The 17647-nt window shown below is 44.1% G+C and overlaps 1 long non-coding RNA gene across 1 annotated transcript in view; it reads right to left on the bottom strand.

The window, feature by feature from the left end:
- Positions 1–2736: 2736 nt before the first annotated feature.
- The window catches only part of LOC132243473 (uncharacterized), a 30116-nt gene continuing 15205 nt past the window's right edge, over positions 2737–17647 (bottom strand). Inside the window, exons 2-3 of the long non-coding RNA XR_009455053.1 lie at positions 6142–6242; positions 2737–3959 (exon numbers count right to left, since the gene is read on the bottom strand). This is a non-coding gene — a long non-coding RNA (uncharacterized LOC132243473). The remainder of the gene's footprint in view (positions 3960–6141; positions 6243–17647) is intronic.

Raw genomic sequence — 17647 nt, forward strand, 5'->3', positions numbered from 1 at the left:
CCCAGAGGCCAATCCCAGCATGTGGGGATGGGAGGGGCTGGTGCTGGGCCCCAGGAATCAACCTGTTGTGCTGGGGGCAGAAGGAGACACTGGTGAACCCCAGGACCTGATACTGGTGCCTGGGGACAGCCTGCCCCACTTATCTGGCTGGCAGGCAAAAGGTTGAGTACTGCTGTTCTAGATGACATCACTGGTATTAGTAGCACCCAGAACTATGCCAGTTGCTCCCCAAAAAGGCAGGATGGAGAGAAACAGTGTTAATCCAGATGCCCAGATTAATTTCCCTATTCTTCCTCACAATAGGGAACTGTGACCTTAGGAAGGTTATTTAACCTTTCTGGGCACATCCACATATGCAGGCATGTGCACTTGCAGCAGTTCAAATAGAATTAGCACAAATTTGTGCCAGAGATTTGTGCCTCAGCACACGTGTCTGAACGTACACTTTGGTGTGGGGCAAGTTGTGCTATTTGGGGCAAACTGACCCTGCCCAGCTCTGGTACAAAAAGCTGCCCTGGCAAGCAGCTCAGGGCTACTTGCCCTCATGAAATTCTGAGGCCCAGCTAGTTGCTATCTGGGGACACTAGCCCCTTGTGCCAGCTGGGCTGCTGAAGCAGCCCTAACCTAGAGTGGCCCCTGCACCCTCTACCCACTACAGCAGTCTAGAAGTGGGGGCTACTGCCTAGCTGTGACCTGCTGCCACCTGCAAAAGCATCCACCCCCTTGGACCTGCAGCACCATGGCTGTGTGCCTGCCAGACCTGGACGGGGACAACACGGGCACCTGGGCTGTGGTACAGATATTACAGCAGAGCCTCCTGCACCTCTGAGCCAGCTACCAGTAAGCCATGACTGCACAGTTGGCCTTCAGGCAGCACTGCTTTCATGTCTTCTGGTGCCCCTGCTCTGTCATCTGGGCAGCTATTGCCCAGAAGATGTGCTCCTTGCAGTGGCCCCTGCCTGCCCCCACTAGTTCCCTCCTGGCAGCAACTCTGTCCCAGCACAAGAACGTGAATCCAGCTGCAGCTGTCCCACCCGCTGCTTTGTGGCTCTGAGCAGCATCAGCCCTTGCTGTTCCGCTCCCTGTGCCTGTGCCGAGGCCCCAGCCAGCCCCATGCTGTTCCTGGGAAGCCTTTGACTGGGGCTCAAGGACTGGGTTGGGCAAGCCCCTTCCCTTCCAGGCTGGCCTCCCCCTGCTTAGACTGCTCTTGGCAGCCAAGGTTGGGGGGATTTGTGGGTGGGTATAGGTGTGGGGGTAGGGTTTGTGGGAGTGGGGTAGGGTTTGTGGGAGTGGGGTTTGTGGGGAGATATGGGGCTTGTGTGGGGGTTTGGGGTGGGGGTTTGGGATGGTGTGGGGTTTGTGGGTGGGGGGTTTGTGCAGGTGGTTTGGGGGTGTAGGGGGTTGTGGGTGTGGGGGGACTGTGTGGGGGTCAAGGGGACTGTGGGGATGGGGGTACTGCTCAGAAGAGGTGTGTCCCTTCCCCCCCTGCATGGCACACAGTCCACCCCCACAGAAGCAGTGGCTGTCGGGGCACTTGTGGGTGCACAGGACACATGTAGGTAGGACTGGGCCTGGCCTGATAGTGCACAGTTCCTGCCTGCAGTGCCAGGAGCCCCACGTGACAGCAAGTGTGGCCCACTCTTGTCTGAGAGCATGCGCCGGTGGGTGGGGCCAGTTCCCTGTGCCACGTGCATCCCCCAGTCTCAGGCAACACCGTGCAGCTGGGGTCTCTGCCAGGAGTAGCCACAAATACCCTGACAGCTGTTACAACTGCGCCAGGGGGGCGGGGGGGGGGCGCTGTGTGCCATGTGTGAGGGAGGGAGGGATGACCCACCCCTACTGTGCAGTCTCCCCCACACTCACAGTCCCCCTCCCCCATCCCTACCTACCTGTTGCAGCCTTGCCCCACTCCTATTTGCCCTAGCATGCTGAGGCAGCATGCTGGAGCAGCAGGGACACATGGCAGCCATAGAGATGCTCTGGCCATGTGCTAGAGCATTTCTCTGGAGGACCCAGCCTCTGGTTGCATCAGGGCATGCTCCAGGAGTGCGCCCTGTGCCCCTTTTTCCCAGTGGGTTATTTTTTAATACTGGGATTTCCTGGTATCAAATTTAGAGTCTGTGCTGCAAATATGCAGTGCAGAGAGCATTTTTTGTTCCTAGCATGCCTCTTGCGATGCAGACTACTGTGAAATGCTGCAACAGGCACATGCTTGCTCATCTGGATGCAGCCTCTGTCTCAGTTCCCCATCTGTATATAGCGCTAATAACAGTTCTCTGCTTCACAGGAATACTCTAAGGATTAGGCACTCAGCGATATAAATGCCTGAGATGGAAAAAACAAAACAAAACAAAACAAAACAGTCAATGCCCTGGAGAGCTGCATTCAAAGATCCTGTCCAACCAGTTAATTCATATAGTCTTATTCCTCTACAAACCTGGAGCTCTCTGTAAGACAGCAATGCTCCTTATGGCTGCGTACAGATGAGTGTGTATGTTTGGTTCCCTGGGGACAATTAGTAGCAGCACATCTTGGACTGCTGCTAGTTGTTCCTGGGGAACACCCATGTCACATGCCCTCTGGTTCACAGTAGGTTATCTTGGGTTGGGTAGGGGAGGCTGGGGCCACCAACTGTGCTGGGCCCAGCAGCCTTACCTGGGATCCTGCGGGCTGGGGAAGCTGCAGCCATGGCACTCCTGCAGCCAGGACTCTGGCGAGCAGCTGGAGTGTGGCTCTGGCTGGCCAGGCACTGGTTTTGGGTGGCACATGCTGCCTCCACATGTGCTTTTTTTCTGCATGTGTTTTTTTTCAAACCAGGGATCTCTTGGGCTCAAAAACACCCCCAGGCTGCAAGGTAGCAGCATGGGAAATGCTTGAATGTGCAGTGTGCAGCACTGCAGATGGGTCTGCGGTGCCACATGGTGTATGGCCGCACTCATCTGGACACAGCCTCTGTGTTTTAGAGTTTTATGTGTGTTAGGGTCTGCTTATGCAATGTGTCCTCCAAGATATGGGCTTTGGATTGTCATGATGCAACAAATATGGATTATAGACAGTGAAAAAACACGGTAAATGATAACAGTTTCCTTTGCTTATTCAGCCAGGCTTTAGTGTGGTTATATTTTAAAACTGTGACATCTTATGATAATGTGTTTTTGTTCTGCTGTATCTGTTCAAGTGTTTTTGCAAATCAATTGGCATGACAGAATGGGGCAGTGCTACATAAATATAAATGAAGGACTACTATATTATCATTACAGTTATTCTATTCAGAATCTTCTGACTTGTTTTCCTTTTCTCTTGGCCTCCAACACTGCAGCTCCTTCCCTCTATGTCTACACTTTGTAACTCTTCAAAGCACTACCTGCTTAAGATTTCATAGTAGGGAAAATAACAAGTCACCTTGTGTTAAAAATGCACTCCCTGAAGTCACAGGAACTCTTCACTTCACAGGGTTAGGCATTCAAAATCAGATTTTTGTTTTGGAAGGGCAAGGCTAGTTATTGTAAATTTAAATGCCAAAATAATACTAACGCTGTAGCTGCTGCCTGTTGATTCTGGATGAGTGAATATTACATATTGCCATTGCCAAACTCTCCTTAAAGGAGATAAACATATATATAAAGTAGCAATAGTATTATCCTCCAGAAGTTACCAATTAAAAAGCAAAACAAAACAGGATATGGTAGCTATATATGGATGGTACTTACATGGCTCCCATCATAGACCCCCCAGTCTGGAATGTATTTGTCCTCACAGCATCCATTTTACAGGTGGAGAGGAGGGGGATAGAGAGTAAGGCTCAAAGATATTTAGCTGGCTTACTGCTATTGAAATCATTGTTTGGGACTTGAATGACTTGTGCAAAGCAATTCAAGACATTTGTTGGGAGCAGGGAATTCAGACCAGAGTCTTCTGCTTTCCAAATCAACCCGCACCACAGGATCATCTTCCCTCTCCTGTTAACAGGGAAAAGAAGGCAGAAAGCTCAAGTTAACTAAAGGCCTCGATTATGCAACTTATAAAGGGAGTGGGTATACTGAGATGATTGGAACATACAGATCTTGTTTGTGGAGATCTTGTACTAATGTAACATCAGGGCAAACTCTGTCATGTGACCTCAGTGCCTGACTTATGAGTAATTATTCCTTTCACCCACTGTTGAAACAAACAAATTGGGTTTTTGTCATTAAAATAGGGTTCAAAATGACCATTGGAAACTGGGATTTCCCACATAAACATCTCAGAAAGTATCTTGGTTTTACCATGGAGCACTTAGCCAACTTAACCAGCATACATTTATTAAATGAGGTTTTGTGAACAAAGGCAGTTTTTTAAATTAAAAGAGATCAAAACACACAAGATATATTAGCAGAAAAATGAAAATGAGATAATTCAAGTGGCTTGATAAAAAGCAGACATGGGTTATAACCATGAAGTTTGGATTTGAAGATAGGAACTCGAATTGCCTTTAAATCCAGTGGTATTTGAACATGAAATGCTGATCCACGTCATGAAAATAAATGATAAAAAAGATTAAACCTATTTTAGAAAAAGAAAGGGAATAAAAGAAGCATGATTAACAGAAATTTTCAGACACATCTTCCCTTTTGCTTTCACCAACTTGACAGAGAAAAATGATATGCCTCACTGAGAAACCTAACTGCTATCCTCACCAATTCATTTACTCCTGTTTCAGGTGTCTGTAAGCATCATCACTCACATCTGTTTACAAACCATCTTCAAAATGATGAGCAAGAAAAAAACTCATCAGGCAATAAAGTAGATGGAGTTCAAAGAGAAAAAAACCATGGCTCAGTACTTATGACACCATTTGTAAATATATTTGCATGCAAAAATATTGATTAAAATGATGGTATGAAACAAGATTCCTCTTTACTAGATCATAATTCATCCTGTGCCCAAGGTTCAAATTACACTTGGGGGTCTGTAAAAAATATTGGCCAGGTTCGGGGCTGTTTGCTTGGGTCCCCACCAGTACCGTGGGGCTGAGGCCAGCAGCAGTGGCAGCTGGAAGGAACTGCCACCGTTGCCACCTGGGCTGCTTAGAAAGGTGCAGAGCAAGCTGGGGGTTGTGTGCAGCGGTGCATGGGCCCCACCGCTGTTGTGGGGGGTGGGGAGAAGGAGTGCTGACTGACCCATGGGGGGGTGGGGGGATCATCTCTTATGTGGGGGCTTGGGTGCTCCATAATTTAAACACTGGCTGTGTTTAAAATATGACGATGCTTTACAGATAAGAGATATGGGGCCAGATACCCAAATACTCCCAGTAACTGATGCTAAGGAACTATTTATGCTTTCTCAACTTTGGAGTTTTTGTTGTTGTTGTTGTTTTTTGTTTTGTTTTTTTTGCTGGAGTGCTCCTGGGTCTAGTGTAGACCAGCTCTGAGTCATACCAGTTGCTGGCAGCCCCTAATGACTGTTCCTGCTCAAGTCACATCCCTCCATGCCCCACTTCCCTGAAAACACCCACTGTACTGGGGACCTAAAAAGGATGGGATAGGAAGTATTGAGTGCTGTGGTAAATCCTTAGCGGAATTACAAAGGTAATATGACCGCAATAAAGGCTAGGCCCAATAGTACACTTGTGCTATGGTAAAACACAGTGAATGATAGCCACAAAGAATCAGTAACTAAATGGTCAGATGAATGAATACTACAGTTAGACTTGGTAATTAGTTTGCTGGGCGTATGTGTCAATGGTCCCACTAGATAATCATATACTCTTTTAAATTTAAGGGTTCTTTGTTAGGATTTTGGAGGTTTGTGTGGGACTGGGCTAAGAGGAGTGAGAGAGATGGAAGTGATTGGAGGGAAGGAGAAAGGGAGAAAGAGAGTGGTGGAGAAACTGTGGACTGGAACTAGTCAGGGAAGAGGAGGGAAAGGGAAGGGGACAAACAAGGATCAGAGACAAATGGTGTTGATATGACGAGGCAAAGAGGAAACTAAAATTCTAATAGTGGGATTCAAAAAAGAGGCAACTGAAAGGCAGCCAGGTGAAGCACAGAATACAGGAGTTGTGTCCGTGACAGAAAGAAGGCAGACAACATTTTCTTTTATTTTGGACCCAGTCCTTGGAAGAATAACACAATGACACTGTGTGTAGGAGGTGGCTCTTACTGAATGGAAATGCTGTAAGTGGAACAATTCTGGCTTTACCCCAGAGGATCTGGTCTAAGAATAATGAGGTTACTGTAGGTGCCGTCAGGGTAATCACAGTCCTAGAGAACAAAAGGAAGAGATTACATTTAAACAGATACTTTGATAGACATTACAGTTTATATATAAACATTTGAAAGCCAAAACAGTCCAAGGCTAAATTATATTTTTAATTATTATAAGCAATAATACTTAAAACAATTATTTGCTCTCCTCTTATTGTGTCCAACTAAATCTCAAAAAATTGCAAACATGAGAACTCTAATTAATTTAGCTGTCTATATCCCCGATGAGGTAGACATTCTTATTTCCACATTACAAAGACGGAAACTTGGGTATGGGGAAATTGTAACTTGCCGACGGTAAAACAGGAAGTCTATGACATAGCTGAACAGAACTCAGATCAAAAGAATTCCAGTCTTGTGATTTAATCACAAGATCATTTTTTCTCTCCTTTACTTTGTAATTTTTGAAAGTTTTTAAAACCATGAGAATTCATAAGGCATGATGTAATAACCTTTACATCCCATTCCTGCATAACATATTATATAGGCACTATGAACTGTGTAGGAATACAATATGTCTAGTATAAAATAACCATCCAAGGTGTGTATTCAACATATTTCAGCAGGACATGCAAGTATACAGGTCTAAACCTTAAACATGAGTAGTGATTGTTGTGTGCCTCCACAGATGCATTCCACTGGAAACACCTTAAACAAACGCCTGGTCTTAAGGAGGAACAGGTCATGCATGCTCTAAAAACCGGATCTCTCTGGATCTGAAAGGGCTCTCTCCACAAAAAGTTGATTGCAGTGCCTACTTTTGAGGCATCTTGTTGCCTAATGGAATCCACAGGGCCAAGTTAGACATCCAGAGATTCTCCATACAGTCAGTGGGGAGAATGAGGAGTCTGTAAATGGGATCCATAAACACGAGAAGGCTGAGTGAGAAGCCACCTCAGTCAGCTGGTAGGAAATGCTGAGAAGATAGGGTTTTAGGTCCAGCTTGTCAGAACATGAGGAATCTCCCCGTAGCCCAGTCAGGTGCATACCTCCATTCGCAATTCACAGCTATGATTCTCTTATGGTGTTAGGTACCTAAGCTAGCCCTCTCTCACAGAAAAGGAGAGAGGTGATGACATTCTCTACATGAAAAATTAAATATCCACAGGAAAAGAGACTGAAACCCTTTTGTGAATCTAGTTCTAAGCCTACTACAGTACACCATCTGAGTCACAGCAGGAGATGAACATAAAAGGTGGGGCTTTATTGCCACTGTATATTTTGCTTCCTTATCTGTCTTATCATCATACACTCTCTTCTTTAAAGTTAAATCTCATTCCTCACTGATCCAACAACATTTCAGATGGTCTGATTAATAGTTTTCTGCACTTGGTGTACTTAATACCATGTTTTAATTTGATGACAGTCAAATAATATTCTTCTCCTAGCTTGTTAATGACTAGGCAAAATAATGCCTAGTCCCAGAAGAGAACACTAAGCTCTATGGAAACCCACTTGATACCACTTATATTCTGATGTAACACCACTAGTAATAATATGTTGTTTCTCATCTGTCAGCCAGCTTTTTATCCATATTTATTGCATTATTACCTAGACAATACTCACCAAGCTCTGTAAAGAACAACGATGCCAACTGAAACTCACCCAGTCTCTACAAGCTTTCTGTATGTTGCTGTGTCAAAGGCTTTCCTAAAATCCAGACAAACTGCGTCCACTGTATTTTCCTTATCTACCTGTCTGTTTCTGAAAAAGCCTATCAAGTTTATCTGGCAGAGGTGAGTGTTCTCAGGCCTCTTGCTTGGACATGTTAACAGGCCAAATTTATACCTTGTTGGACTCCCCTGAAATCAATGACAGTCTTGTAATGATAATTTATCATTAGAAATTGTATTTCAGTATTTTGCCTGAAATTAACATTTGATTTACCCATGAAGTGACCTTTTAAAATGGATAACAGTGAAATGAATAATAGGAATGCCACAGCATGATATGAAGAGGAGTCCGACATGTTTCAATAATTCCTTGTGAGTGATAGTATTAATGTAACACAGCATACTAGGGAAACTCCACCCCGTCCCATCCCAACTGCAGCCAATATAATGTGCTGTGTTTTGTGTGTGCATGTATCACATTAGCTCTGAGTAGCCAGGATTCCATGCCTACACAAGGAAAAATAACAAGCAGAAGTAAAAACTTACAGAAACTCATGGGAACACACCTGCATTCCCTCCCAGTAACTGAGAAGATAATAGGCAATTTTGCTAAAGTGAGCAGTTATAACCAATTACCTATTATAACCTGTAATCAAGTTGATGACATCTCTGGTCCAGAGTGAAAATACCTTTATTCTTACTTTTCTTCTCACACATCAAGTGGGAAAATGTGTTAATTTCCCACCCGCCTGACTTCTTTAGAGATTAAGCTAGCTAGCTGTCAAGGTACTAACCAGAGAGTCGTGGTGGATGGGTCGGTCTCGACCTGGAAGGGTGTGGGCAGTGGGGTCCCGCAGGGCTCGGTCCTGGGACCGATACTCTTTAATGTCTTCATCAGTGACTTGGACGAGGGAGTCAAATGTACTCTGTCCAAGTTTGCAGATGACACAAAGCTATGGGGAGAAGTGGACACACCGGAGGGCAGGGAACAGCTGCAGGCAGACCTGGATAGGTTGGACAAGTGGGCAGAAAACAACAGGATGCAGTTCAACAAGGAGAAATACAAAGTGCTGCACCTACGGAGGAAAAATGTCCAGCACACCTACAGCCTAGGGAATGACCTGCTGGGTGGCACAGAGGTGGAAAGGGATCTTGGAGTCCTAGTGGATTCCAAGTTGAACATGAGCCGGCAGTGTGACGAAGCCATCAGAAAAGCCAATGGCACTTTATCGTGCATCAGCAGATGCATGACGAATAGGTCCAGGGAGGTGATGCTTCCCCTCTATCGGGCGCTGGTCAGACCGCAGTTGGAGTACTGCGTGCAATTCTGGGCGCCACACTTCAAGAAGGATGCGGATAACCTGGAGAGGGTCCAGAGAAGGGCAACTCGTATGGTCAAGGGCCTGCAGACCAAGCCCTACGAGGAGAGACTAGAGAAACTGGACCTTTTCAGCCTCCGCAAGAGAAGGTTGAGAGGCGACCTTGTGGCTGCCTTTAAGTTCATCGGGGGGCACAGAAGGGAATTGGTGAGTATTTATTCACCAAGGCTCCCCTGGGGGTTACAAGAAACAATGGCCACAAGCTAGCAGAGAGCAGATTTAGATTGGACATTAGGAAGAACTTCTTCACAGTTTGAGTGGCCAAGGTCTGGAACGGGCTCCCAAGGGAGGTGGTGCTCTCCCCTACCCTGGGGGTCTTCAAGAGGAGGTTAGATGAGTATCTAGCTGGGGTCATCTAGACCCAGCACTCTTTCCTGCTTATGCAGGGGGTCGGACTCGATGATCTATTGAGGTCCCTTCCGACCCTAACATCTATGAATCTATGAATCTATGAATAACTGAGAGTTGAGAATCACAGAATCATAGAAAAGTAGGGCTAGAAGGGATCTCAGGAGGTATCTAGCTCAACCCCTGGCCTGAGGCAGGATCATCCTCAACCATCCCATCCAAATCCATACTAAAACTAGACAATCAACCCTATTGCACTGCTATAAGGCATCTAAATCTGGCAAAGCAGAGGGACAATGGAAGTCAGTACCCTGTGGCTGCCAAGCTTGTTAAAAGGCAGGCAAGGTTGTTTGGGTGAATCTGATATCTTTTATTAGACCAACTTAAATAGTTGGAAAATAATTTTAAAGCAAGCTTTCGGGTTCAAAAACCCTTCGTCACACTGAGGAAGTTTCACCTGTTGGTGTGTGTTCACCAAGATATCAGATTCACCCAAAGAACCTTGTCTGCCTATGTCCTTAGACCAACATGGCTACAACTTCTGTCCCTGTAAGCTTGTTAAAATGAGCTTCAGAGATCCAAGAAAGAGGGCCATGCCCCCTGCTACAGAGCCGGGTAAAACCCCCACAGTCTGTATAAATCTGACCATGGGGTAAAATTTCTTCCTAACCCCAAATGTGATGATCAGTGTGACCCTGAGCAGAGAGGCAAAACCCTTTAGTCAGACCCTCCAGTCGTGGATTTTAGTCCCAGCAGGAGTATTGGCACACCCAAGTAAAAATCCCCAACCTTTGCTGCAGCCAACACCTCATGTTTCTGAGGAAGGTGAACGAATCTCCTGATGTGTGTAGCAATAGGAGGGGGACAAGTTCTCCCAGGCCCATGTGGCAACAAGCAAAACCCAGAAGCATGTGAAATATGCATAGCAGAGCATAGCTGTAGCTACTCTTAGATCATCCCTGACCAATGCTTATCCAACTTCTTGAACACCTCGAATGATGGAGAGTCTGCAACTTCCCTAGACAATTTATTTGACTGCCTCAGTGCTCTAACAGTGAAGAAGCATTCCCTGATACCCCATCTAAACCTTCTTTGCTCCAACTTGAAGCCATGGGTCCACACACTGCTCCTGGCAGCAAGGGAGAAAAGGTATTCTCCCTCTTCTTTATGACAGCCCTTCAGATATTTGAAGACTGCTATCATATCCCTTCTTAAGGACCTTTTCTGCAAAGTGAATATGCTCATTTCCTTCAGCCTCTCTTCATATGGCTTGCCTTCCAATCGCTTTATAACTTTTGCCACCAACCTCTGGACCCTGCGTCTAACTTCTCTTTTTAAAATGTGGAGCCCAAAATTGTACACAATATTCCAGATGAGGCCTAAGCAGTGCAGAACAGAGATACTGTCACCTCCTCTGTTTCTACTGATGCAGCCCAAGATCTCATTCTCATTCTGTGCAGCTGAGTCACACTGCAGACTCATATTAAGCCTGTCATCCATCAAAACTTCTAGATCCTCTCCGCAATATAGCCATCCAGCCAGTTATCACCCATCTTCTACTTGCATTTTTGATTAATCTTCCTGAGGTGTAGCATCTTGCATTTGTCAGTACTAGACTTCATTCGTTCAGCTCCAGCCTAGCTTTCCAATCTAACAAGATCCTGAATTGCGCTCCAGTCCTCCAGTGTGTTTGCAGTCCTTCCCAGTTTCACATCTTCTGCAAATTTGCTCAAGAAGCATTTAATTCCAGCATCTAAAATGCTAATGAGCATGTTAAACACAGTTGGGTCCAGGATAGACCCCTGTGGGACTCCACTCCACTCAAAATTTCCTGCCATTCTGATATGGATCTATTTATAACTGCCTTTTGCTTGCAGCTATTGAGCCAGTTGTCTATTCACTTTGTAGTAGTGTTGTCTTGCCCAGATTTCTCCAATTTGTTTATGAGAAGTTCATGTGGGACTTCATTTTCCAAGGAATGCCAGAGATTTATCATGTGATTTGGGGGAAGCCAGATCATGTCCCTGTGACACAGCTACCTCGTCTAATGTTGGAAGATTGGAATAACTCCCAATCTTGTACAGGGGGTATATGGTTTACTACATTAATATTTGTCTTGAGATCTTCATATGAATGAACTACAATTCTTCCACTCTGAGAACAGGAAAATACAACGTAGAAACCTTCATCTTTGGAAACAAAGGATCTCTCATTCCTGAGGATCAGATTCTGAAACACTTACAAATATGCGGTAATATTCAACTCCTCAGGTCCAGCCATAATCACTGGGAATATTCACTGAAAAAGGCGGTACCCTTTTTAAGTGCATCAAATTGTGACCCTGAGGGAATGGACTGGATTATTTGCCCAGACTCAAGGAAATAAATTTACTGTGCCCATTTTGTACAAAAGGCAATGGCCCCAGTAGCAGCCTGCTGCTTCAGGAGACACCCCCTCCTCCCCTCTGCTACCCTGCTAGCTGAACTAAAAAATATTATCATTACTCATTATGGTACCACATCACCATAGACCACATTAAGGAACATGGGCCTGATCCTGATCTCAGTGCCAGTGTAAATCAGTGATACCACTGAGATCAGAGTTAACCCCCTAATTGTCTCCCAGAGAGAAAGAATAGAGCCAAGTGGGATCTCCAGAAGGATCAAGCCAGTAAAGACCCATCAGCAGTGCTGAAGTGACAGTAGCAATAATACCAGTGTCTGATAATCATTACCAGTCTCCTGTACACCTTTTTTGTTTACATCTGTTTGACTTCCTTTTGTTTTATGAGGCTGCTATTTTAAGCAGTGCAAAAGGTGACCTGGCTTGCTGCAATTCTTTGAGTCCATATCTGCAGAAAGACTTTCTCCAACCCCAGCTGGCAACAAGATGTTCTGCACCTATGAATCATGCCTGAATCACCTGTCCAAGGGCCAAGAACATCCAGTCTCCTCACTGGGGAAACAGCAAACTCACTAGTTTACACAACAAGATTAACCAAAAGGGACAGGTGAGACATCTTGTGGGTTGTTACCAGCCCTGGTTTACAATGTACTAAAACACCAGTGCCTAGCAACAATTTGGAGGCTGGATTAAATTAGAGGTTTGGTTTGGTTTGGTTTTTCCAGTTGATTCAATTTTTCTTTTCAGTTCCAAGCAGGAAATTGTCAGCAACCAAAGTCTGAAAAAACATTGAAGGAAGATTAGAGGCAGCTTTTGTTAACTACAAGCCCACTATTACCAAAACAAAGTGCTAAAGTCATGCAGTATTAATGATGCCCTGTGGGAAGTCACAAGGAAACACCCATCTTCAGCATGAGCAAACAGGTCAGACAATGCTTTTGGCTGGTCTCTTAATCTCAGGCTCTTCTCCATAAATTTTGTAATGTGCATCCTCATAAACAATAAAATTCATTAGGGCAGGTCTACTGAGGCCCTGACTTCAGGAATCATAGAATCATAGAAATTAAAGGCTGGAAGTGACGCCGTAGATCCACAGTGCACAGGAAGTTCAATCTTTATTTATACTGGGATAACTGGGAGGTGAGCCTGTGTCTACCCTCTCCATCATGGAGACTAGATGTAATGGCCTCAGTAACATGAGAACACACTGTGGGTGATACCTATGATCATATCTCTAAATTTCCCCCACTGTGCAAAAAAAGTTACCTTTAGGATACAGAGTAGAGGTAAGATTTGTGAAATATTTGCATCTCCTACTCTAAATTGGATAGAAGCACTGAAAAATATGTCTTCTAGTCTTCTTTCTTTGTGCCTTTTCTGACATAGTGAGGTGTCTACATGATGGCTTTCTCACAACAGTAAATGCAGACAGGATTAGGTGCAGGCCCTCTTTTTTTCTCTCTCAGAAATACTGGCACTGTTGCATGAGAAATATATTTGAATTGATGACAAATCCAGGAGAGAGTTCTCTGGAACAGTATTACTGCTGCTCACTAAAAATAGGCCCCAATTTTACCTCCAGGCTTCATTTATCTCTCTTTGATTGGAAGAAAAATTATTATATGTGCACCAGGTGTTTTATTAACTGAGTTGAAGCACTTTCACTAGACACACCTCAATCTGTGAGGCTCAAAAGGATTTCCCTTTCACTCATCCTGACAAAAACAGGTTGCTCCCTTATAGTCTCATAATGTACCTAAATCAAACTGTGACTCACACTGGGCTTGCCTCAAAGAACAGTTTCTTCATTTGAGAGTGTCAGACATATTGAACACATCAAGTAATTTAGTTTCACAACATTTGGGGGGAAGGATTATTAGTCAATTCTTGATGTGGGGAAAATCAAGACATGAGAAGGTTAAGTAAGTGGCACAGGTAGTGAACTCAGGAATATGATTCATGTAGCAATGTTGGGAACATGATTCAAGAATTGTAACTTTCAGTCCCCTGCTTTAGCCAGTAGGTGCAATCCTTTCCTTAATGTGCTTCCCCTTGTATCCCCATCTAAAAATAAAAGATGCTGCAAGGCTTCTATGTTTACCAAGAGTTCCTCAGTATGATATAATTAAATGCTTATGCACAATGTTGTCAGTACAGAAAGACACAAGTTTTTTTCTGGAATAGGAAAAAAGACACAATTTAATCTATGCTCTGCATCAAAAGGATGGTAACTGCAAATGAGCAGTTGCTAATCTCACAATATGGCAAGGAGGGACTAGACTGGAAGACTTGCACTATAATCATTTAGTATCATAGCGGAGGACTATACAACATACCTGACATGGTTAGTGTTCAGCTCCATATATGCTCCTAATCAGGCTATATTTAACATGCACATGATGAACCAGCTGTTTGTATCACAGGGATCACTGTCATCCAGATGCTCACAGCATCCAGATTTATCTAGGTTTGTGTTCATTTTTCTTCTTGTAGCAGCACGCATGATTGTGATTTGGAATAATAATTCTGTGTATCTAATAGCTATCCCAAAAAGCAGTCAATTAATTGAGTTGTGTGGAGGGACAGAGTTTGATTTTTAAATTTTTCTATAGTTTAAAGATAAAAGATGACTACATAGATGACACAATGGCTACTTTTTCTGTCTATCTTGTTTAAGCATTCATACCATGCCCATTAAAACAGGAAACACAAGTGGCAAAACTGTGCTTATCAAACATTTACATTTTAAAACTGAGCCTTTGATGTGGTCTACTTGTACTTTTTCCTCTGAGAAAGTTCCCTAGACTTTTTCTGCAGGAAGCAATAGAGAATAAATCAACTTAGTTTCCTCCCATCTGTTTCACAAAATCTGTCTCTGCAAGGAAATTCATGTTACAAGTTTGCCATTGCAAATGAAGGTTAGCCTATCCTGGCATAGTTTCCTGCGCAGTTTCACAGAGCCACATCACATATTCTGCAATACTGTTCCTTTCTGGTGCTACAATCACTAGCTGTGGTTAGATGATATTTTAGTCCTGTTAAAGTCCAATGAATTCCCTGTCCTGGGGTGTGTGCACCTCACTTCCATCCCACAGATAGTAGGTATCTCAACCTCTTCTTCAGCCTCCATCACTATCACAGCAATAGAAAGCAATGTTAGTTTCTGCATCCTAGCTGTGGTGCCCCTTCTTAGCAAAATGTGTGAGACTTTCCAGATCCCATGATGCTACAGAAACTGTATATAGTTTTCTTCCAACATTCAAGATGAGCTATGGGGTCCTACTGAAACTAAAGGGGAGAATACACCTGGAAATATTTTAATAGTGCCCAATACTTTCTCCAAGAATCCAATATAAGTCCTCTTAGGCAAGAAAAAACAGTAATTCTGCAATGTCAACATTATCAACATGGGACTTATTGGCCTCTCTAACTCTGCTGAAAGAAGGAAGCAGCCAAAGATATGAATAAAATCTTTGTAAAGTTTCACAAAGCTATTCTATGGAATTTAACCAGCATTTAGTAACAATTAAACCAATTTAATGCATTAGGGAACACCGCTGCTTGGTGTTCTAATATTTTTTCTGACTATTAGAAAAACACTGTGGTAGCTAAACTTATGCAAATACCTGTGGGCTAGTATGTGATTAATAAACAGAAAGAAAAAAAATCAGTCCCAAAGTGCCAGCATCAGCACCCATTTACATTCCTCTACCAGTTCCAGCACACCCCAACATCCATGGCCCAAAGCACTTCCTCCTACAGTACAGTACGCAAGAATAGATCTTACTTATCATTCTGAACTGGTCTGTGTGAAGAAGATGAAGAGGAATCTAAGTGTTTTGCTTCATTTGAATAGGCAAAGAGAGCAGTTGTATGCCTGTATTAAGGAAAAGGCATACATTAAAATGTTAAAATATTAACCTTGGTAGTTCAACTGATGTCACTGCCAGATTATATAACTTCCTGGCACTTGCATTCAGTTTTCTTTCATTTTCAGGGACTACCTTTTAGTAACATGTGAGCTTAGAAAGCCCATTTACTCCATGCCTCAGGCTTCAAACTAGAAAGAAGGACAATCACCAGGTCACTGAAAGTATTTGTACTGGGATTTGTTTATCAGGCCCACCCCTTTTCAAACATTAGATTATGGTGTGGCGAGGTGTTTGCATGAATTAATTCTTCCAGCTGAAATGATTGTTCTCGAAGAAAACAGGATTCAAAGAAAATGGGGCAACAGCTCAGAAGACTGGAAGCCATATCATTGCGTAAATGGAGAGAGCACGCCAACGCCTCTAAGTTAAGTACAGCGTTGCAGCCATAAATACAAGGTTAAAGGTAATAAACAGGACAAAGAATGTTATTCCTGGCCAACAAGTTACACTTGACAAGCAACAAGGAAAAGACTATAAGAAAAATATCTCCTATAATTAAGCCCTACAATAGCAGATGAGAACCACATTTAAGCACATGTGCCTGCAGGTGCACGCTTTCTGTCAGTTCTTGCAACAACAGGTGCTGAGATTACATATTTGGGCCACCCCATTCAACAAGTGCTACTTAATGATTCAGTCACCTGACCAACGATATCTAAGCCAGGTGCTGCACTATTTCTGCACAGGCTGCTGTAATAGGATTTACTGTTTGCTGTGTCTTGCTGTTTGTACTCCAGATTTGCACATATGCCAAGGGTTGCAATCTTGATCCTTAGTTGTTCAGCAGCCCTCAGATTACACAAACTGGGAATACCAGCAACAGGAAATACTGCTTAACATATGTCTATCTACTCAGGCACAGTGAGATGCAGACAGTGGTGTAACTAGGGTGGAACAACTGGAGTAACTTCCCTGGCCATGGACTTTTGGAGGAGGACAAAAACTGGCAATAACACCAGCAGCACCGGCAGCCGGATGTCACCACTGCTCATGTGTGGCAGCTGTCTCAGGTGCCCAGCTGCTTTGTCACACTGCTGGACCCAAAGGTAACCCAGAGGGGTCATCCAATCTGATTCAATGTTCACAGGTCAACAACTTACTAGACAGTAAGCTTTGTAAACCTGATTGGCAGACAGTTGCTATGTCATTCTCTAAGACAGTGTTTTTCAACCTTTTAAGTAGCAAGTATCCCCTAGCTTCTGAAAATGTTAATAAGTACCCAAAACTCAATTTTCCAGGGGATTTTATATTTACAGACTAATGTGTGCTGTATGTTGGAAGAAGGGCTGTGTATATAAAGCTGTGATATGACAGATGTCTGACCTGGTGTGGGTAGGGTTACTACCGTTTACACTAGCGGTGCTCAAGAATGTACCTGGGCTAGAGGTGATGTTGGCCAAAGCTGGGAGGGGTAAACCCAGTGTCATGCGAAGTGTGGCACGCCAAAATATTGCTGGGGAATTTAAAGCAGTGCGCAATGTGCGGCGTGCCAATTTTTTTGCTGTAGTTTTGAAAGGAGGAAGGGGTGAGAGAGATAGGGAAAGAGGATGAAAATGAGCAAGAGAGAGAGAGGAAAAGGATATAGGGTGAGAGAGAGTGAGCAAGACAGGGAAGGGGTAGGGTGAAGAGAGAGAGGAAGGGGGGGACAGAGAGAGGACAGGTAGCAACCGTAATTGTGGTATAGGCAGGTGATGTCGGCTGCTTCCAGGGCCACTGCAGCAGGGGTT

The sequence above is a fragment of the Alligator mississippiensis genome, chromosome 1 (assembly GCF_030867095.1).
Source record: "Alligator mississippiensis isolate rAllMis1 chromosome 1, rAllMis1, whole genome shotgun sequence".
Classification (NCBI taxonomy): domain Eukaryota; kingdom Metazoa; phylum Chordata; order Crocodylia; family Alligatoridae; genus Alligator; species Alligator mississippiensis.